The 22,581-nt window shown below is 46.2% G+C and overlaps 10 non-coding genes across 10 annotated transcripts; all 10 read right to left on the bottom strand.

Annotated features, from left to right (window-relative positions):
- Window positions 1-772: 772 nt before the first annotated feature.
- Window positions 773-963, bottom strand: LOC130328771 (U2 spliceosomal RNA). Its single transcript, XR_008872639.1, has one exon. It is a non-coding gene; the product is annotated as a U2 spliceosomal RNA (small nuclear RNA).
- A 2,084-nt stretch (window positions 964-3,047) lies between these two features.
- Window positions 3,048-3,238, bottom strand: LOC130328772 (U2 spliceosomal RNA). Its single transcript, XR_008872640.1, has one exon. It is a non-coding gene; the product is annotated as a U2 spliceosomal RNA (small nuclear RNA).
- A 2,081-nt stretch (window positions 3,239-5,319) lies between these two features.
- Window positions 5,320-5,510, bottom strand: LOC130328774 (U2 spliceosomal RNA). Its single transcript, XR_008872642.1, has one exon. It is a non-coding gene; the product is annotated as a U2 spliceosomal RNA (small nuclear RNA).
- Window positions 5,511-7,590: 2,080 nt separating this feature from the next.
- Window positions 7,591-7,781, bottom strand: LOC130328775 (U2 spliceosomal RNA). The gene has a single exon (XR_008872643.1). It is a non-coding gene; the product is annotated as a U2 spliceosomal RNA (small nuclear RNA).
- A 2,088-nt stretch (window positions 7,782-9,869) lies between these two features.
- LOC130328776 (U2 spliceosomal RNA) lies at window positions 9,870-10,060 on the bottom strand. The gene has a single exon (XR_008872644.1). It is a non-coding gene; the product is annotated as a U2 spliceosomal RNA (small nuclear RNA).
- A 2,078-nt stretch (window positions 10,061-12,138) lies between these two features.
- LOC130328777 (U2 spliceosomal RNA) lies at window positions 12,139-12,329 on the bottom strand. The gene has a single exon (XR_008872645.1). It is a non-coding gene; the product is annotated as a U2 spliceosomal RNA (small nuclear RNA).
- A 2,101-nt stretch (window positions 12,330-14,430) lies between these two features.
- On the bottom strand, window positions 14,431-14,621 carry LOC130328779 (U2 spliceosomal RNA). The gene has a single exon (XR_008872646.1). It is a non-coding gene; the product is annotated as a U2 spliceosomal RNA (small nuclear RNA).
- A 2,090-nt stretch (window positions 14,622-16,711) lies between these two features.
- On the bottom strand, window positions 16,712-16,902 carry LOC130328882 (U2 spliceosomal RNA). The gene has a single exon (XR_008872731.1). It is a non-coding gene; the product is annotated as a U2 spliceosomal RNA (small nuclear RNA).
- Window positions 16,903-18,972: 2,070 nt separating this feature from the next.
- LOC130328870 (U2 spliceosomal RNA) lies at window positions 18,973-19,163 on the bottom strand. Its single transcript, XR_008872720.1, has one exon. It is a non-coding gene; the product is annotated as a U2 spliceosomal RNA (small nuclear RNA).
- Window positions 19,164-21,258: 2,095 nt separating this feature from the next.
- On the bottom strand, window positions 21,259-21,449 carry LOC130328801 (U2 spliceosomal RNA). The gene has a single exon (XR_008872666.1). It is a non-coding gene; the product is annotated as a U2 spliceosomal RNA (small nuclear RNA).
- Between the last annotated feature and the right edge of the window lie 1,132 nt (window positions 21,450-22,581).

The raw sequence follows: 22,581 nt of genomic DNA on the forward strand, positions 1-22,581 counted from the left end.
TCAGTCCATGTTGGAGCAGGTTTAGATACAGTCTAAAGTATAGATCTCAAAGTCTGTGCACAGAATTTAGCAAGGGCCTCGCACCTTCTGATGCATCAGGTAGGTGCACAATAGCATAGCCTAACCCTCTGTACTTTGGTCTATATTGATGCGGGACATAGACAGCCAGCTGATGACCAATCCATTAGTGCAATGGATGGCTGGAAGCATTTGTCTTTGCCTTTGCAATACCACAGAAGCAATGCATGGTCAATGTACAGCAATGACACACCTGTGTGAACAGCCAGGAGACCCCCCCCCCCCCCCATGTTATGTTACATAGTTACATAGTTAGTACGGTCGAAAAAAGACATATGTCCATCAAGTTCAACCAGGGAATTAAGGGGTAGGGGTGTGGCGCGATATTGGGGAAGGGATGAGATTTTATATTTCTTCATAAGCATTAATCTTATTTTGTCAATTAGGAACATTCAGCACCCACCCGCTATCAAGGCAGCTGCCTATCATGTCATGCCCTACCTGCACAGGTGTGCTGGCTACTCAAATGATCCAATTAAGGAGGCCATTTAGTCAGCAGCAGCAGAAGTCCTGTGCCTGGACGCTCCAACAGCGGCCAGACACAAGCAGAAGCAGAAGCAGCAGAAGCAGCAGCAGCAGCACCACCTTTTGTTTTTTGGCTGCAGCAGCAGCAAGGCCCACAGGGCTGGCTAGCTGGCTAGCCAGCAAGCAGGTAGCAATGAAAGTAGGAATCTTTCTTTTTAACCCTGTAAGGGGGTGGTGCACTGTACCCGAAGATACTGCCATATCGGGTCAATGCATAGGGCGACGGAAGCAAGCTTCGAAATCGGCCCCCGTTCTCAAAAATCCATTTAATATATGGTCCCCAGATAGGGGACGTATCAGATATTAAACTGATAAGAACAGATACTACACTTGATCTTAGCCAAAAGGCCGAGAAGCGATAACCGTGAAAGGGGCGGGCCCAACAAGGTGCCCTTCATGGGCACTATCACTGCTTGCTGTCAGGGAGGCTGCCAGACAATTTTCCATGCACACTCTGGGCTGGGGGGCAGTCAACCACCAGTACACACAGCAGAACCTAAACCCATACCATTATTGCTAAGCAGCAAGACAGGGGCCCATTGCACTCCCACGGGGCCTTTTTAAATGCAATCCATAACCCGGATTTGCCAGGAACCCTTCTTACTCCTCCTACTTGCATGTGACACTGGGCTTAGGATCTGCATAGGAAACACACACACAAGCACACACCTACCTTTGTTGCCTGCAGATGCCTCCTTGGCTGTCCCCAAACGGTATCAAACCAACACCCACGGGAAGCTGTAAGCATAGAGGACATGCCTGCACCCCATTGGACTTACCTGTGTGGGTTAAACCCGGGTTATTTGACAACCTATGGCGGTGATGGTTCTGCTCAGGCAGAGCAGTGCTGATGCTCCTCATAAAGCTGTCGCTGCTGTGAAGGTTCTAGGTGACATCACAAATCCCTATGGTTACATACACAACAAAGCTGGGTTGTTGTTGTTTACACTCTGCAAGGCCTGTGGAAGTGAGTGACATCATAGCACTGTAGTTCTGAGGGTTCTAGATGGATGCAACAATCTCCTGTTGCTTCTATGAAGGCCATAATAGACGACATCACCAAACAGCTCCATAGTCACATACACAGCAAAGGAGAGATGTTGTTTACACCTAGTGATGTCAGTGGTATTGAGTGACATCACAGCACAGTGCTAAGGCTCCTGGGCCTGGACACAGCAGCGGCTGCAATATCTCAACGGAGAATACGTTTATATATATGTGTGTGTGTGCGCGTATATATATATATATATATATATATATATATATATATATTTCTCCGCCGAAATCACTTTTAAACCCATTTCCACCTTTTTTTCCCTTCTCTTCCTCTTACTTTTTTTTCACGTTTTTTTACGTTTTTCTCCTTTTCGCCTCTTTTCTGGGTGTATTATTCTTCTTTTTCTTCTTTTTTTTCGTCTAATGCATACCCCATCAGTGCAGCAATGCTTATTCAATACCGCCAGCAGATGGAGACACTGGGGGATAATTTTCTAAGGATTTATACTGATTTTTCCTGTCTGAATTTGTCGCACAGAAAGTTGCAGGCCAAATATGTGTGACATTTCTGCGACTTTAGCTTCTAGAGCATTTTTACAACATTATACATAGGTGCTGAATACATAAAAAGCGACTATTCAGCGACAGACAAGTCGCATCGGCTGAAAGTAGGCCAGAATGTCAGTCCATGTTGGAGCAGGTTTAGATACAGTCTAAAGTATAGATCTCAAAGTCTGTGCACAGAATTTAGCAAGGGCCTCGCACCTTCTGATGCATCAGGTAGGTGCACAATAGCATAGCCTAACCCTCTGTACTTTGGTCTATATTGATGCGGGACATAGACAGCCAGCTGATGACCAATCCATTAGTGCAATGGATGGCTGGAAGCATTTGTCTTTGCCTTTGCAATACCACAGAAGCAATGCATGGTCAATGTACAGCAATGACACACCTGTGTGAACAGCCAGGAGACCCCCCCCCCCCCATGTTATGTTACATAGTTACATAGTTAGTACGGTCGAAAAAAGACATATGTCCATCAAGTTCAACCAGGGAATTAAGGGGTAGGGGTGTGGCGCGATATTGGGGAAGGGATGAGATTTTATATTTCTTCATAAGCATTAATCTTATTTTGTCAATTAGGAACATTCAGCACCCACCCGCTATCAAGGCAGCTGCCTATCATGTCATGCCCTACCTGCACAGGTGTGCTGGCTACTCAAATGATCCAATTAAGGAGGCCATTTAGTCAGCAGCAGCAGAAGTCCTGTGCCTGGACGCTCCAACAGCGGCCAGACACAAGCAGAAGCAGAAGCAGCAGAAGCAGCAGCAGCACCACCTTTTGTTTTTTGGCTGCAGCAGCAGCAAGGCCCACAGGGCTGGCTAGCTGGCTAGCCAGCAAGCAGGTAGCAATGAAAGTAGGAATCTTTCTTTTTAACCCTGTAAGGGGGTGGTGCACTGTACCCGAAGATACTGCCATATCGGGTCAATGCATAGGGCGACGGAAGCAAGCTTCGAAATCGGCCCCCGTTCTCAAAAATCCATTTAATATATGGTCCCCAGATAGGGGACGTATCAGATATTAAACTGATAAGAACAGATACTACACTTGATCTTAGCCAAAAGGCCGAGAAGCGATAACCGTGAAAGGGGCGGGCCCAACAAGGTGCCCTTCATGGGCACTATCACTGCTTGCTGTCAGGGAGGCTGCCAGACAATTTTCCATGCACACTCTGGGCTGGGGGGCAGTCAACCACCAGTACACACAGCAGAACCTAAACCCATACCATTATTGCTAAGCAGCAAGACAGGGGCCCATTGCACTCCCACGGGGCCTTTTTAAATGCAATCCATAACCCGGATTTGCCAGGAACCCTTCTTACTCCTCCTACTTGCATGTGACACTGGGCTTAGGATCTGCATAGGAAACACACACACAAGCACACACCTACCTTTGTTGCCTGCAGATGCCTCCTTGGCTGTCCCCAAACGGTATCAAACCAACACCCACGGGAAGCTGTAAGCATAGAGGACATGCCTGCACCCCATTGGACTTACCTGTGTGGGTTAAACCCGGGTTATTTGACAACCTATGGCGGTGATGGTTCTGCTCAGGCAGAGCAGTGCTGATGCTCCTCATAAAGCTGTCGCTGCTGTGAAGGTTCTAGGTGACATCACAAATCCCTATGGTTACATACACAACAAAGCTGGGTTGTTGTTGTTTACACTCTGCAAGGCCTGTGGAAGTGAGTGACATCATAGCACTGTAGTTCTGAGGGTTCTAGATGGATGCAACAATCTCCTGTTGCTTCTATGAAGGCCATAATAGACGACATCACCAAACAGCTCCATAGTCACATACACAGCAAAGGAGAGATGTTGTTTACACCTAGTGATGTCAGTGGTATTGAGTGACATCACAGCACAGTGCTAAGGCTCCTGGGCCTGGACACAGCAGCGGCTGCAATATCTCAACGGAGAATACGTTTATATATATGTGTGTGTGTGCGCGTATATATATATATATATATATATATATATATATATATTTCTCCGCCGAAATCACTTTTAAACCCATTTCCACCTTTTTTTCCCTTCTCTTCCTCTTACTTTTTTTTCACGTTTTTTTACGTTTTTCTCCTTTTCGCCTCTTTTCTGGGTGTATTATTCTTCTTTTTCTTCTTTTTTTTCGTCTAATGCATACCCCATCAGTGCAGCAATGCTTATTCAATACCGCCAGCAGATGGAGACACTGGGGGATAATTTTCTAAGGATTTATACTGATTTTTCCTGTCTGAATTTGTCGCACAGAAAGTTGCAGGCCAAATATGTGTGACATTTCTGCGACTTTAGCTTCTAGAGCATTTTTACAACATTATACATAGGTGCTGAATACATAAAAAGCGACTATTCAGCGACAGACAAGTCGCATCGGCTGAAAGTAGGCCAGAATGTCAGTCCATGTTGGAGCAGGTTTAGATACAGTCTAAAGTATAGATCTCAAAGTCTGTGCACAGAATTTAGCAAGGGCCTCGCACCTTCTGATGCATCAGGTAGGTGCACAATAGCATAGCCTAACCCTCTGTACTTTGGTCTATATTGATGCGGGACATAGACAGCCAGCTGATGACCAATCCATTAGTGCAATGGATGGCTGGAAGCATTTGTCTTTGCCTTTGCAATACCACAGAAGCAATGCATGGTCAATGTACAGCAATGACACACCTGTGTGAACAGCCAGGAGACCCCCCCCCCCCATGTTATGTTACATAGTTACATAGTTAGTACGGTCGAAAAAAGACATATGTCCATCAAGTTCAACCAGGGAATTAAGGGGTAGGGGTGTGGCGCGATATTGGGGAAGGGATGAGATTTTATATTTCTTCATAAGCATTAATCTTATTTTGTCAATTAGGAACATTCAGCACCCACCCGCTATCAAGGCAGCTGCCTATCATGTCATGCCCTACCTGCACAGGTGTGCTGGCTACTCAAATGATCCAATTAAGGAGGCCATTTAGTCAGCAGCAGCAGAAGTCCTGTGCCTGGACGCTCCAACAGCGGCCAGACACAAGCAGAAGCAGAAGCAGCAGAAGCAGCAGCAGCACCACCTTTTGTTTTTTGGCTGCAGCAGCAGCAAGGCCCACAGGGCTGGCTAGCTGGCTAGCCAGCAAGCAGGTAGCAATGAAAGTAGGAATCTTTCTTTTTAACCCTGTAAGGGGGTGGTGCACTGTACCCGAAGATACTGCCATATCGGGTCAATGCATAGGGCGACGGAAGCAAGCTTCGAAATCGGCCCCCGTTCTCAAAAATCCATTTAATATATGGTCCCCAGATAGGGGACGTATCAGATATTAAACTGATAAGAACAGATACTACACTTGATCTTAGCCAAAAGGCCGAGAAGCGATAACCGTGAAAGGGGCGGGCCCAACAAGGTGCCCTTCATGGGCACTATCACTGCTTGCTGTCAGGGAGGCTGCCAGACAATTTTCCATGCACACTCTGGGCTGGGGGGCAGTCAACCACCAGTACACACAGCAGAACCTAAACCCATACCATTATTGCTAAGCAGCAAGACAGGGGCCCATTGCACTCCCACGGGGCCTTTTTAAATGCAATCCATAACCCGGATTTGCCAGGAACCCTTCTTACTCCTCCTACTTGCATGTGACACTGGGCTTAGGATCTGCATAGGAAACACACACACAAGCACACACCTACCTTTGTTGCCTGCAGATGCCTCCTTGGCTGTCCCCAAACGGTATCAAACCAACACCCACGGGAAGCTGTAAGCATAGAGGACATGCCTGCACCCCATTGGACTTACCTGTGTGGGTTAAACCCGGGTTATTTGACAACCTATGGCGGTGATGGTTCTGCTCAGGCAGAGCAGTGCTGATGCTCCTCATAAAGCTGTCGCTGCTGTGAAGGTTCTAGGTGACATCACAAATCCCTATGGTTACATACACAACAAAGCTGGGTTGTTGTTGTTTACACTCTGCAAGGCCTGTGGAAGTGAGTGACATCATAGCACTGTAGTTCTGAGGGTTCTAGATGGATGCAACAATCTCCTGTTGCTTCTATGAAGGCCATAATAGACGACATCACCAAACAGCTCCATAGTCACATACACAGCAAAGGAGAGATGTTGTTTACACCTAGTGATGTCAGTGGTATTGAGTGACATCACAGCACAGTGCTAAGGCTCCTGGGCCTGGACACAGCAGCGGCTGCAATATCTCAACGGAGAATACGTTTATATATATGTGTGTGTGTGCGCGTATATATATATATATATATATATATATATATATTTCTCCGCCGAAATCACTTTTAAACCCATTTCCACCTTTTTTTCCCTTCTCTTCCTCTTACTTTTTTTTCACGTTTTTTTACGTTTTTCTCCTTTTCGCCTCTTTTCTGGGCGTATTATTCTTCTTTTTCTTCTTTTTTTTTCGTCTAATGCATACCCCATCAGTGCAGCAATGCTTATTCAATACCGCCAGCAGATGGAGACACTGGGGGATAATTTTCTAAGGATTTATACTGATTTTTCCTGTCTGAATTTGTCGCACAGAAAGTTGCAGGCCAAATATGTGTGACATTTCTGCGACTTTAGCTTCTAGAGCATTTTTACAACATTATACATAGGTGCTGAATACATAAAAAGCGACTGTTCAGCGACAGACAAGTCGCATCGGCTGAAAGTAGGCCAGAATGTCAGTCCATGTTGGAGCAGGTTTAGATACAGTCTAAAGTATAGATCTCAAAGTCTGTGCACAGAATTTAGCAAGGGCCTCGCACCTTCTGATGCATCAGGTAGGTGCACAATAGCATAGCCTAACCCTCTGTACTTTGGTCTATATTGATGCGGGACATAGACAGCCAGCTGATGACCAATCCATTAGTGCAATGGATGGCTGGAAGCATTTGTCTTTGCCTTTGCAATACCACAGAAGCAATGCATGGTCAATGTACAGCAATGACACACCTGTGTGAACAGCCAGGAGACCCCCCCCCCCCCCATGTTATGTTACATAGTTACATAGTTAGTACGGTCGAAAAAAGACATATGTCCATCAAGTTCAACCAGGGAATTAAGGGGTAGGGGTGTGGCGCGATATTGGGGAAGGGATGAGATTTTATATTTCTTCATAAGCATTAATCTTATTTTGTCAATTAGGAACATTCAGCACCCACCCGCTATCAAGGCAGCTGCCTATCATGTCATGCCCTACCTGCACAGGTGTGCTGGCTACTCAAATGATCCAATTAAGGAGGCCATTTAGTCAGCAGCAGCAGAAGTCCTGTGCCTGGACGCTCCAACAGCGGCCAGACACAAGCAGAAGCAGAAGCAGCAGAAGCAGCAGCAGCACCACCTTTTGTTTTTTGGCTGCAGCAGCAGCAAGGCCCACAGGGCTGGCTAGCTGGCTAGCCAGCAAGCAGGTAGCAATGAAAGTAGGAATCTTTCTTTTTAACCCTGTAAGGGGGTGGTGCACTGTACCCGAAGATACTGCCATATCGGGTCAATGCATAGGGCGACGGAAGCAAGCTTCGAAATCGGCCCCCGTTCTCAAAAATCCATTTAATATATGGTCCCCAGATAGGGGACGTATCAGATATTAAACTGATAAGAACAGATACTACACTTGATCTTAGCCAAAAGGCCGAGAAGCGATAACCGTGAAAGGGGCGGGCCCAACAAGGTGCCCTTCATGGGCACTATCACTGCTTGCTGTCAGGGAGGCTGCCAGACAATTTTCCATGCACACTCTGGGCTGGGGGGCAGTCAACCACCAGTACACACAGCAGAACCTAAACCCATACCATTATTGCTAAGCAGCAAGACAGGGGCCCATTGCACTCCCACGGGGCCTTTTTAAATGCAATCCATAACCCGGATTTGCCAGGAACCCTTCTTACTCCTCCTACTTGCATGTGACACTGGGCTTAGGATCTGCATAGGAAACACACACACAAGCACACACCTACCTTTGTTGCCTGCAGATGCCTCCTTGGCTGTCCCCAAACGGTATCAAACCAACACCCACGGGAAGCTGTAAGCATAGAGGACATGCCTGCACCCCATTGGACTTACCTGTGGGTTAAACCCGGGTTATTTGACAACCTATGGCGGTGATGGTTCTGCTCAGGCAGAGCAGTGCTGATGCTCCTCATAAAGCTGTCGCTGCTGTGAAGGTTCTAGGTGACATCACAAATCCCTATGGTTACATACACAACAAAGCTGGGTTGTTGTTGTTTACACTCTGCAAGGCCTGTGGAAGTGAGTGACATCATAGCACTGTAGTTCTGAGGGTTCTAGATGGATGCAACAATCTCCTGTTGCTTCTATGAAGGCCATAATAGACGACATCACCAAACAGCTCCATAGTCACATACACAGCAAAGGAGAGATGTTGTTTACACCTAGTGATGTCAGTGGTATTGAGTGACATCACAGCACAGTGCTAAGGCTCCTGGGCCTGGACACAGCAGCGGCTGCAATATCTCAACGGAGAATACGTTTATATATATATGTGTGTGTGTGCGCGTATATATATATATATATATATATATATATATATATATATATATTTCTCCGCCGAAATCACTTTTAAACCCATTTCCACCTTTTTTTCCCTTCTCTTCCTCTTACTTTTTTTTCACGTTTTTTTACGTTTTTCTCCTTTTCGCCTCTTTTCTGGGCGTATTATTCTTCTTTTTCTTCTTTTTTTTCGTCTAATGCATACCCCATCAGTGCAGCAATGCTTATTCAATACCGCCAGCAGATGGAGACACTGGGGGATAATTTTCTAAGGATTTATACTGATTTTTCCTGTCTGAATTTGTCGCACAGAAAGTTGCAGGCCAAATATGTGTGACATTTCTGCGACTTTAGCTTCTAGAGCATTTTTACAACATTATACATAGGTGCTGAATACATAAAAAGCGACTGTTCAGCGACAGACAAGTCGCATCGGCTGAAAGTAGGCCAGAATGTCAGTCCATGTTGGAGCAGGTTTAGATACAGTCTAAAGTATAGATCTCAAAGTCTGTGCACAGAATTTAGCAAGGGCCTCGCACCTTCTGATGCATCAGGTAGGTGCACAATAGCATAGCCTAACCCTCTGTACTTTGGTCTATATTGATGCGGGACATAGACAGCCAGCTGATGACCAATCCATTAGTGCAATGGATGGCTGGAAGCATTTGTCTTTGCCTTTGCAATACCACAGAAGCAATGCATGGTCAATGTACAGCAATGACACACCTGTGTGAACAGCCAGGAGACCCCCCCCCCCCCATGTTATGTTACATAGTTACATAGTTAGTACGGTCGAAAAAAGACATATGTCCATCAAGTTCAACCAGGGAATTAAGGGGTAGGGGTGTGGCGCGATATTGGGGAAGGGATGAGATTTTATATTTCTTCATAAGCATTAATCTTATTTTGTCAATTAGGAACATTCAGCACCCACCCGCTATCAAGGCAGCTGCCTATCATGTCATGCCCTACCTGCACAGGTGTGCTGGCTACTCAAATGATCCAATTAAGGAGGCCATTTAGTCAGCAGCAGCAGAAGTCCTGTGCCTGGACGCTCCAACAGCGGCCAGACACAAGCAGAAGCAGAAGCAGCAGAAGCAGCAGCAGCACCACCTTTTGTTTTTTGGCTGCAGCAGCAGCAAGGCCCACAGGGCTGGCTAGCTGGCTAGCCAGCAAGCAGGTAGCAATGAAAGTAGGAATCTTTCTTTTTAACCCTGTAAGGGGGTGGTGCACTGTACCCGAAGATACTGCCATATCGGGTCAATGCATAGGGCGACGGAAGCAAGCTTCGAAATCGGCCCCCGTTCTCAAAAATCCATTTAATATATGGTCCCCAGATAGGGGACGTATCAGATATTAAACTGATAAGAACAGATACTACACTTGATCTTAGCCAAAAGGCCGAGAAGCGATAACCGTGAAAGGGGCGGGCCCAACAAGGTGCCCTTCATGGGCACTATCACTGCTTGCTGTCAGGGAGGCTGCCAGACAATTTTCCATGCACACTCTGGGCTGGGGGGCAGTCAACCACCAGTACACACAGCAGAACCTAAACCCATACCATTATTGCTAAGCAGCAAGACAGGGGCCCATTGCACTCCCACGGGGCCTTTTTAAATGCAATCCATAACCCGGATTTGCCAGGAACCCTTCTTACTCCTCCTACTTGCATGTGACACTGGGCTTAGGATCTGCATAGGAAACACACACACAAGCACACACCTACCTTTGTTGCCTGCAGATGCCTCCTTGGCTGTCCCCAAACGGTATCAAACCAACACCCACGGGAAGCTGTAAGCATAGAGGACATGCCTGCACCCCATTGGACTTACCTGTGTGGGTTAAACCCGGGTTATTTGACAACCTATGGCGGTGATGGTTCTGCTCAGGCAGAGCAGTGCTGATGCTCCTCATAAAGCTGTCGCTGCTGTGAAGGTTCTAGGTGACATCACAAATCCCTATGGTTACATACACAACAAAGCTGGGTTGTTGTTGTTTACACTCTGCAAGGCCTGTGGAAGTGAGTGACATCATAGCACTGTAGTTCTGAGGGTTCTAGATGGATGCAACAATCTCCTGTTGCTTCTATGAAGGCCATAATAGACGACATCACCAAACAGCTCCATAGTCACATACACAGCAAAGGAGAGATGTTGTTTACACCTAGTGATGTCAGTGGTATTGAGTGACATCACAGCACAGTGCTAAGGCTCCTGGGCCTGGACACAGCAGCGGCTGCAATATCTCAACGGAGAATACGTTTATGTATATGTGTGTGTGTGCGCGTATATATATATATATATATATATATATATATATATATATTTCTCCGCCGAAATCACTTTTAAACCCATTTCCACCTTTTTTTCCCTTCTCTTCCTCTTACTTTTTTTTCACGTTTTTTTACGTTTTTCTCCTTTTCGCCTCTTTTCTGGGCGTATTATTCTTCTTTTTCTTCTTTTTTTTCGTCTAATGCATACCCCATCAGTGCAGCAATGCTTATTCAATACCGCCAGCAGATGGAGACACTGGGGGATAATTTTCTAAGGATTTATACTGATTTTTCCTGTCTGAATTTGTCGCACAGAAAGTTGCAGGCCAAATATGTGTGACATTTCTGCGACTTTAGCTTCTAGAGCATTTTTACAACATTATACATAGGTGCTGAATACATAAAAAGCGACTGTTCAGCGACAGACAAGTCGCATCGGCTGAAAGTAGGCCAGAATGTCAGTCCATGTTGGAGCAGGTTTAGATACAGTCTAAAGTATAGATCTCAAAGTCTGTGCACAGAATTTAGCAAGGGCCTCGCACCTTCTGATGCATCAGGTAGGTGCACAATAGCATAGCCTAACCCTCTGTACTTTGGTCTATATTGATGCGGGACATAGACAGCCAGCTGATGACCAATCCATTAGTGCAATGGATGGCTGGAAGCATTTGTCTTTGCCTTTGCAATACCACAGAAGCAATGCATGGTCAATGTACAGCAATGACACACCTGTGTGAACAGCCAGGAGACCCCCCCCCCCCCATGTTATGTTACATAGTTACATAGTTAGTACGGTCGAAAAAAGACATATGTCCATCAAGTTCAACCAGGGAATTAAGGGGTAGGGGTGTGGCGCGATATTGGGGAAGGGATGAGATTTTATATTTCTTCATAAGCATTAATCTTATTTTGTCAATTAGGAACATTCAGCACCCACCCGCTATCAAGGCAGCTGCCTATCATGTCATGCCCTACCTGCACAGGTGTGCTGGCTACTCAAATGATCCAATTAAGGAGGCCATTTAGTCAGCAGCAGCAGAAGTCCTGTGCCTGGACGCTCCAACAGCGGCCAGACACAAGCAGAAGCAGCAGAAGCAGCAGCAGCACCACCTTTTGTTTTTTGGCTGCAGCAGCAGCAAGGCCCACAGGGCTGGCTAGCTGGCTAGCCAGCAAGCAGGTAGCAATGAAAGTAGGAATCTTTCTTTTTAACCCTGTAAGGGGGTGGTGCACTGTACCCGAAGATACTGCCATATCGGGTCAATGCATAGGGCGACGGAAGCAAGCTTCGAAATCGGCCCCCGTTCTCAAAAATCCATTTAATATATGGTCCCCAGATAGGGGACGTATCAGATATTAAACTGATAAGAACAGATACTACACTTGATCTTAGCCAAAAGGCCGAGAAGCGATAACCGTGAAAGGGGCGGGCCCAACAAGGTGCCCTTCATGGGCACTATCACTGCTTGCTGTCAGGGAGGCTGCCAGACAATTTTCCATGCACACTCTGGGCTGGGGGGCAGTCAACCACCAGTACACACAGCAGAACCTAAACCCATACCATTATTGCTAAGCAGCAAGACAGGGGCCCATTGCACTCCCACGGGGCCTTTTTAAATGCAATCCATAACCCGGATTTGCCAGGAACCCTTCTTACTCCTCCTACTTGCATGTGACACTGGGCTTAGGATCTGCATAGGAAACACACACACAAGCACACACCTACCTTTGTTGCCTGCAGATGCCTCCTTGGCTGTCCCCAAACGGTATCAAACCAACACCCACGGGAAGCTGTAAGCATAGAGGACATGCCTGCACCCCATTGGACTTACCTGTGTGGGTTAAACCCGGGTTATTTGACAACCTATGGCGGTGATGGTTCTGCTCAGGCAGAGCAGTGCTGATGCTCCTCATAAAGCTGTCGCTGCTGTGAAGGTTCTAGGTGACATCACAAATCCCTATGGTTACATACACAACAAAGCTGGGTTGTTGTTGTTTACACTCTGCAAGGCCTGTGGAAGTGAGTGACATCATAGCACTGTAGTTCTGAGGGTTCTAGATGGATGCAACAATCTCCTGTTGCTTCTATGAAGGCCATAATAGACGACATCACCAAACAGCTCCATAGTCACATACACAGCAAAGGAGAGATGTTGTTTACACCTAGTGATGTCAGTGGTATTGAGTGACATCACAGCACAGTGCTAAGGCTCCTGGGCCTGGACACAGCAGCGGCTGCAATATCTCAACGGAGAATACGTTTATATATATGTGTGTGTGTGCGCGTATATATATATATATATATATATATATATATATATATATATATATATTTCTCCGCCGAAATCACTTTTAAACCCATTTCCACCTTTTTTTCCCTTCTCTTCCTCTTACTTTTTTTTCACGTTTTTTTACGTTTTTCTCCTTTTCGCCTCTTTTCTGGGCGTATTATTCTTCTTTTTCTTCTTTTTTTTCGTCTAATGCATACCCCATCAGTGCAGCAATGCTTATTCAATACCGCCAGCAGATGGAGACACTGGGGGATAATTTTCTAAGGATTTATACTGATTTTTCCTGTCTGAATTTGTCGCACAGAAAGTTGCAGGCCAAATATGTGTGACATTTCTGCGACTTTAGCTTCTAGAGCATTTTTACAACATTATACATAGGTGCTGAATACATAAAAAGCGACTGTTCAGCGACAGACAAGTCGCATCGGCTGAAAGTAGGCCAGAATGTCAGTCCATGTTGGAGCAGGTTTAGATACAGTCTAAAGTATAGATCTCAAAGTCTGTGCACAGAATTTAGCAAGGGCCTCGCACCTTCTGATGCATCAGGTAGGTGCACAATAGCATAGCCTAACCCTCTGTACTTTGGTCTATATTGATGCGGGACATAGACAGCCAGCTGATGACCAATCCATTAGTGCAATGGATGGCTGGAAGCATTTGTCTTTGCCTTTGCAATACCACAGAAGCAATGCATGGTCAATGTACAGCAATGACACACCTGTGTGAACAGCCAGGAGACCCCCCCCCCCCCCCCCCCGCCATGTTATGTTACATAGTTACATAGTTAGTACGGTCGAAAAAAGACATATGTCCATCAAGTTCAACCAGGGAATTAAGGGGTAGGGGTGTGGCGCGATATTGGGGAAGGGATGAGATTTTATATTTCTTCATAAGCATTAATCTTATTTTGTCAATTAGGAACATTCAGCACCCACCCGCTATCAAGGCAGCTGCCTATCATGTCATGCCCTACCTGCACAGGTGTGCTGGCTACTCAAATGATCCAATTAAGGAGGCCATTTAGTCAGCAGCAGCAGAAGTCCTGTGCCTGGACGCTCCAACAGCGGCCAGACACAAGCAGAAGCAGAAGCAGCAGAAGCAGCAGCAGCACCACCTTTTGTTTTTTGGCTGCAGCAGCAGCAAGGCCCACAGGGCTGGCTAGCTGGCTAGCCAGCAAGCAGGTAGCAATGAAAGTAGGAATCTTTCTTTTTAACCCTGTAAGGGGGTGGTGCACTGTACCCGAAGATACTGCCATATCGGGTCAATGCATAGGGCGACGGAAGCAAGCTTCGAAATCGGCCCCCGTTCTCAAAAATCCATTTAATATATGGTCCCCAGATAGGGGACGTATCAGATATTAAACTGATAAGAACAGATACTACACTTGATCTTAGCCAAAAGGCCGAGAAGCGATAACCGTGAAAGGGGCGGGCCCAACAAGGTGCCCTTCATGGGCACTATCACTGCTTGCTGTCAGGGAGGCTGCCAGACAATTTTCCATGCACACTCTGGGCTGGGGGGCAGTCAACCACCAGTACACACAGCAGAACCTAAACCCATACCATTATTGCTAAGCAGCAAGACAGGGGCCCATTGCACTCCCACGGGGCCTTTTTAAATGCAATCCATAACCCGGATTTGCCAGGAACCCTTCTTACTCCTCCTACTTGCATGTGACACTGGGCTTAGGATCTGCATAGGAAACACACACACAAGCACACACCTACCTTTGTTGCCTGCAGATGCCTCCTTGGCTGTCCCCAAACGGTATCAAACCAACACCCACGGGAAGATGTAAGCATAGAGGACATGCCTGCACCCCATTGGACTTACCTGTGTGGGTTAAACCCGGGTTATTTGACAACCTATGGCGGTGATGGTTCTGCTCAGGCAGAGCAGTCCTGATGCTCCTCATAAAGCTGTCGCTGCTGTGAAGGTTCTAGGTGACATCACAAATCCCTATGGTTACATACACAACAAAGCTGGGTTGTTGTTGTTTACACTCTGCAAGGCCTGTGGAAGTGAGTGACATCATAGCACTGTAGTTCTGAGGGTTCTAGATGGATGCAACAATCTCCTGTTGCTTCTATGAAGGCCATAATAGACGACATCACCAAACAGCTCCATAGTCACATACACAGCAAAGGAGAGATGTTGTTTACACCTAGTGATGTCAGTGGTATTGAGTGACATCACAGCACAGTGCTAAGGCTCCTGGGCCTGGACACAGCAGCGGCTGCAATATCTCAACGGAGAATACGTTTATATATATGTGTGTGTGTGCGCGTATATATATATATATATATATATATATATATATATATATATTTCTCCGCCGAAATCACTTTTAAACCCATTTCCACCTTTTTTTCCCTTCTCTTCCTCTTACTTTTTTTTCACGTTTTTTTACGTTTTTCTCCTTTTCGCCTCTTTTCTGGGCGTATTATTCTTCTTTTTCTTCTTTTTTTTCGTCTAATGCATACCCCATCAGTGCAGCAATGCTTATTCAATACCGCCAGCAGATGGAGACACTGGGGGATAATTTTCTAAGGATTTATACTGATTTTTCCTGTCTGAATTTGTCGCACAGAAAGTTGCAGGCCAAATATGTGTGACATTTCTGCGACTTTAGCTTCTAGAGCATTTTTACAACATTATACATAGGTGCTGAATACATAAAAAGCGACTGTTCAGCGACAGACAAGTCGCATCGGCTGAAAGTAGGCCAGAATGTCAGTCCATGTTGGAGCAGGTTTAGATACAGTCTAAAGTATAGATCTCAAAGTCTGTGCACAGAATTTAGCAAGGGCCTCGCACCTTCTGATGCATCAGGTAGGTGCACAATAGCATAGCCTAACCCTCTGTACTTTGGTCTATATTGATGCGGGACATAGACAGCCAGCTGATGACCAATCCATTAGTGCAATGGATGGCTGGAAGCATTTGTCTTTGCCTTTGCAATACCACAGAAGCAATGCATGGTCAATGTACAGCAATGACACACCTGTGTGAACAGCCAGGAGACCCCCCCCCCCCCCCCCATGTTATGTTACATAGTTACATAGTTAGTACGGTCGAGAAAAGACATATGTCCATCAAGTTCAACCAGGGAATTAAGGGGTAGGGGTGTGGCGCAATATTGGGGAAGGGATGAGATTTTATATTTCTTCATAAGCATTAATCTTATTTTGTCAATTAGGAACATTCAGCACCCACCCGCTATCAAGGCAGCTGCCTATCATGTCATGCCCTACCTGCACAGGTGTGCTGGCTACTCAAATGATCCAATTAAGGAGGCCATTTAGTCAGCAGCAGCAGAAGTCCTGTGCCTGGACGCTCCAACAGCGGCCAGACACAAGCAGAAGCAGAAGCAGCAGAAGCAGCAGCAGCACCACCTTTTGTTTTTTGGCTGCAGCAGCAGCAAGGCCCACAGGGCTGGCTAGCTGGCTAGCCAGCAAGCAGGTAGCAATGAAAGTAGGAATCTTTCTTTTTAACCCTGTAAGGGGGTGGTGCACTGTACCCGAAGATACTGCCATATCGGGTCAATGCATAGGGCGACGGAAGCAAGCTTCGAAATCGGCCCCCGTTCTCAAAAATACATTTAATATATGGTCCCCAGATAGGGGACGTATCAGATATTAAACTGATAAGAACAGATACTACACTTGATCTTAGCCAAAAGGCCGAGAAGCGATAACCGTGAAAGGGGCGGGCCCAACAAGGTGCCCTTCATGGGCACTATCACTGCTTGCTGTCAGGGAGGCTGCCAGACAATTTTCCATGCACACTCTGGGCTGGGGGGCAGTCAACCACCAGTACACACAGCAGAACCTAAACCCATACCATTATTGCTAAGCAGCAAGACAGGGGCCCATTGCACTCCCACGGGGCCTTTTTAAATGCAATCCATAACCCGGATTTGCCAGGAACCCTTCTTACTCCTCCTACTTGCATGTGACACTGGGCTTAGGATCTGCATAGGAAACACACACACAAGCACACACCTACCTTTGTTGCCTGCAGATGCCTCCTTGGCTGTCCCCAAACGGTATCAAACCAACACCCACGGGAAGCTGTAAGCATAGAGGACATGCCTGCACCCCATTGGACTTACCTGTGTGGGTTAAACCCGGGTTATTTGACAACCTATGGCGGTGATGGTTCTGCTCAGGCAGAGCAGTGCTGATGCTCCTCATAAAGCTGTCGCTGCTGTGAAGGTTCTAGGTGACATCACAAATCCCTATGGTTACATACACAACAAAGCTGGGTTGTTGTTGTTTACACTCTGCAAGGCCTGTGGAAGTGAGTGACATCATAGCACTGTAGTTCTGAGGGTTCTAGATGGATGCAACAATCTCCTGTTGCTTCTATGAAGGCCATAATAGACGACATCACCAAACAGCTCCATAGTCACATACACAGCAAAGGAGAGATGTTGTTTACACCTAGTGATGTCAGTGGTATTGAGTGACATCACAGCACAGTGCTAAGGCTCCTGGGCCTGGACACAGCAGCGGCTGCAATATCTCAACGGAGAATACGTTTATGTATATGTGTGTGTGTGCGCGTATATATATATATATATATATATATATATATATATTTCTCCGCCGAAATCACTTTTAAACCCATTTCCACCTTTTTTTCCCTTCTCTTCCTCTTACTTTTTTTTCACGTTTTTTTACGTTTTTCTCCTTTTCGCCTCTTTTCTGGGCGTATTATTCTTCTTTTTCTTCTTTTTTTTCGTCTAATGCATACCCCATCAGTGCAGCAATGCTTATTCAATACCGCCAGCAGATGGAGACACTGGGGGATAATTTTCTAAGGATTTATACTGATTTTTCCTGTCTGAATTTGTCGCACAGAAAGTTGCAGGCCAAATATGTGTGACATTTCTGCGACTTTAGCTTCTAGAGCATTTTTACAACATTATACATAGGTGCTGAATACATAAAAAGCGACTGTTCAGCGACAGACAAGTCGCATCGGCTGAAAGTAGGCCAGAATGTCAGTCCATGTTGGAGCAGGTTTAGATACAGTCTAAAGTATAGATCTCAAAGTCTGTGCACAGAATTTAGCAAGGGCCTCGCACCTTCTGATGCATCAGGTAGGTGCACAATAGCATAGCCTAACCCTCTGTACTTTGGTCTATATTGATGCGGGACATAGACAGCCAGCTGATGACCAATCCATTAGTGCAATGGATGGCTGGAAGCATTTGTCTTTGCCTTTGCAATACCACAGAAGCAATGCATGGTCAATGTACAGCAATGACACACCTGTGTGAACAGCCAGGAGACCCCCCCCCCCCCATGTTATGTTACATAGTTACATAGTTAGTACGGTCGAAAAAAGACATATGTCCATCAAGTTCAACCAGGGAATTAAGGGGTAGGGGTGTGGCGCGATATTGGGGAAGGGATGAGATTTTATATTTCTTCATAAGCATTAATCTTATTTTGTCAATTAGGAACATTCAGCACCCACCCGCTATCAAGGCAGCTGCCTATCATGTCATGCCCTACCTGCACAGGTGTGCTGGCTACTCAAATGATCCAATTAAGGAGGCCATTTAGTCAGCAGCAGCAGAAGTCCTGTGCCTGGACGCTCCAACAGCGGCCAGACACAAGCAGAAGCAGCAGAAGCAGCAGCAGCACCACCTTTTGTTTTTTGGCTGCAGCAGCAGCAAGGCCCACAGGGCTGGCTAGCTGGCTAGCCAGCAAGCAGCAATGAAAGTAGGAATCTTTCTTTTTAACCCTGTAAGGGGGTGGTGCACTGTACCCGAAGATACTGCCATATCGGGTCAATGCATAGGGCGACGGAAGCAAGCTTCGAAATCGGCCCCCGTTCTCAAAAATCCATTTAATATATGGTCCCCAGATAGGGGACATATCAGATATTAAACTGATAAGAACAGATACTACACTTGATCTTAGCCAAAAGGCCGAGAAGCGATAACCGTGAAAGGGGCGGGCCCAACAAGGTGCCCTTCATGGGCACTATCACTGCTTGCTGTCAGGGAGGCTGCCAGACAATTTTCCATGCACACTCTGGGCTGGGGGGCAGTCAACCACCAGTACACACAGCAGAACCTAAACCCATACCATTATTGCTAAGCAGCAAGACAGGGGCCCATTGCACTCCCACGGGGCCTTTTTAAATGCAATCCATAACCCGGATTTGCCAGGAACCCTTCTTACTCCTCCTACTTGCATGTGACACTGGGCTTAGGATCTGCATAGGAAACACACACACAAGCACACACCTACCTTTGTTGCCTGCAGATGCCTCCTTGGCTGTCCCCAAACGGTATCAAACCAACACCCACGGGAAGCTGTAAGCATAGAGGACATGCCTGCACCCCATTGGACTTACCTGTGTGGGTTAAACCCGGGTTATTTGACAACCTATGGCGGTGATGGTTCTGCTCAGGCAGAGCAGTGCTGATGCTCCTCATAAAGCTGTCGCTGCTGTGAAGGTTCTAGGTGACATCACAAATCCCTATGGTTACATACACAACAAAGCTGGGTTGTTGTTGTTTACACTCTGCAAGGCCTGTGGAAGTGAGTGACATCATAGCACTGTAGTTCTGAGGGTTCTAGATGGATGCAACAATCTCCTGTTGCTTCTATGAAGGCCATAATAGACGACATCACCAAACAGCTCCATAGTCACATACACAGCAAAGGAGAGATGTTGTTTACACCTAGTGATGTCAGTGGTATTGAGTGACATCACAGCACAGTGCTAAGGCTCCTGGGCCTGGACACAGCAGCGGCTGCAATATCTCAACGGAGAATACGTTTATATATATGTGTGTGTGTGCGCGTATATATATATATATATATATATATATATATATATATATATATATTTCTCCGCCGAAATCACTTTTAAACCCATTTCCACCTTTTTTTCCCTTCTCTTCCTCTTACTTTTTTTTCACGTTTTTTTACGTTTTTCTCCTTTTCGCCTCTTTTCTGGGCGTATTATTCTTCTTTTTCTTCTTTTTTTTCGTCTAATGCATACCCCATCAGTGCAGCAATGCTTATTCAATACCGCCAGCAGATGGAGACACTGGGGGATAATTTTCTAAGGATTTATACTGATTTTTCCTGTCTGAATTTGTCGCACAGAAAGTTGCAGGCCAAATATGTGTGACATTTCTGCGACTTTAGCTTCTAGAGCATTTTTACAACATTATACATAGGTGCTGAATACATAAAAAGCGACTGTTCAGCGACAGACAAGTCGCATCGGCTGAAAGTAGGCCAGAATGTCAGTCCATGTTGGAGCAGGTTTAGATACAGTCTAAAGTATAGATCTCAAAGTCTGTGCACAGAATTTAGCAAGGGCCTCGCACCTTCTGATGCATCAGGTAGGTGCACAATAGCATAGCCTAACCCTCTGTACTTTGGTCTATATTGATGCGGGACATAGACAGCCAGCTGATGACCAATCCATTAGTGCAATGGATGGCTGGAAGCATTTGTCTTTGCCTTTGCAATACCACAGAAGCAATGCATGGTCAATGTACAGCAATGACACACCTGTGTGAACAGCCAGGAGACCCCCCCCCCACCCCCCCATGTTATGTTACATAGTTACATAGTTAGTACGGTCGAAAAAAGACATATGTCCATCAAGTTCAACCAGGGAATTAAGGGGTAGGGGTGTGGCGCGATATTGGGGAAGGGATGAGATTTTATATTTCTTCATAAGCATTAATCTTATTTTGTCAATTAGGAACATTCAGCACCCACCCGCTATCAAGGCAGCTGCCTATCATGTCATGCCCTACCTGCACAGGTGTGCTGGCTACTCAAATGATCCAATTAAGGAGGCCATTTAGTCAGCAGCAGCAGAAGTCCTGTGCCTGGACGCTCCAACAGCGGCCAGACACAAGCAGAAGCAGAAGCAGCAGAAGCAGCAGCAGCACCACCTTTTGTTTTTTGGCTGCAGCAGCAGCAAGGCCCACAGGGCTGGCTAGCTGGCTAGCCAGCAAGCAGGTAGCAATGAAAGTAGGAATCTTTCTTTTTAACCCTGTAAGGGGGTGGTGCACTGTACCCGAAGATACTGCCATATCGGGTCAATGCATAGGGCGACGGAAGCAAGCTTCGAAATCGGCCCCCGTTCTCAAAAATGCATTTAATATATGGTCCCCAGATAGGGGACGTATCAGATATTAAACTGATAAGAACAGATACTACACTTGATCTTAGCCAAAAGGCCGAGAAGCGATAACCGTGAAAGGGGCGGGCCCAACAAGGTGCCCTTCATGGGCACTATCACTGCTTGCTGTCAGGGAGGCTGCCAGACAATTTTCCATGCACACTCTGGGCTGGGGGGCAGTCAACCACCAGTACACACAGCAGAACCTAAACCCATACCATTATTGCTAAGCAGCAAGACAGGGGCCCATTGCACTCCCACGGGGCCTTTTTAAATGCAATCCATAACCCGGATTTGCCAGGAACCCTTCTTACTCCTCCTACTTGCATGTGACACTGGGCTTAGGATCTGCATAGGAAACACACACACAAGCACACACCTACCTTTGTTGCCTGCAGATGCCTCCTTGGCTGTCCCCAAACGGTATCAAACCAACACCCACGGGAAGCTGTAAGCATAGAGGACATGCCTGCACCCCATTGGACTTACCTGTGTGGGTTAAACCCGGGTTATTTGACAACCTATGGCGGTGATGGTTCTGCTCAGGCAGAGCAGTGCTGATGCTCCTCATAAAGCTGTCGCTGCTGTGAAGGTTCTAGGTGACATCACAAATCCCTATGGTTACATACACAACAAAGCTGGGTTGTTGTTGTTTACACTCTGCAAGGCCTGTGGAAGTGAGTGACATCATAGCACTGTAGTTCTGAGGGTTCTAGATGGATGCAACAATCTCCTGTTGCTTCTATGAAGGCCATAATAGACGACATCACCAAACAGCTCCATAGTCACATACACAGCAAAGGAGAGATGTTGTTTACACCTAGTGATGTCAGTGGTATTGAGTGACATCACAGCACAGTGCTAAGGCTCCTGGGCCTGGACACAGCAGCGGCTGCAATATCTCAACGGAGAATACGTTTATATATATGTGTGTGTGTGCGCGTATATATATATATATATATATATATATATATATATATATTTCTCCGCCGAAATCCCTTTTAAACCCATTTCCACCTTTTTTTCCCTTCTCTTCCTCTTACTTTTTTTTCACGTTTTTTTACGTTTTTCTCCTTTTCGCCTCTTTTCTGGGCGTATTATTCTTCTTTTTCTTCTTTTTTTTCGTCTAATGCATACCCCATCAGTGCAGCAATGCTTATTCAATACCGCCAGCAGATGGAGACACTGGGGGATAATTTTCT

Source organism: Hyla sarda, unplaced genomic scaffold (assembly GCF_029499605.1).
Source record: "Hyla sarda isolate aHylSar1 unplaced genomic scaffold, aHylSar1.hap1 scaffold_314, whole genome shotgun sequence".
Taxonomy (NCBI): Eukaryota; Metazoa; Chordata; class Amphibia; order Anura; family Hylidae; genus Hyla; species Hyla sarda.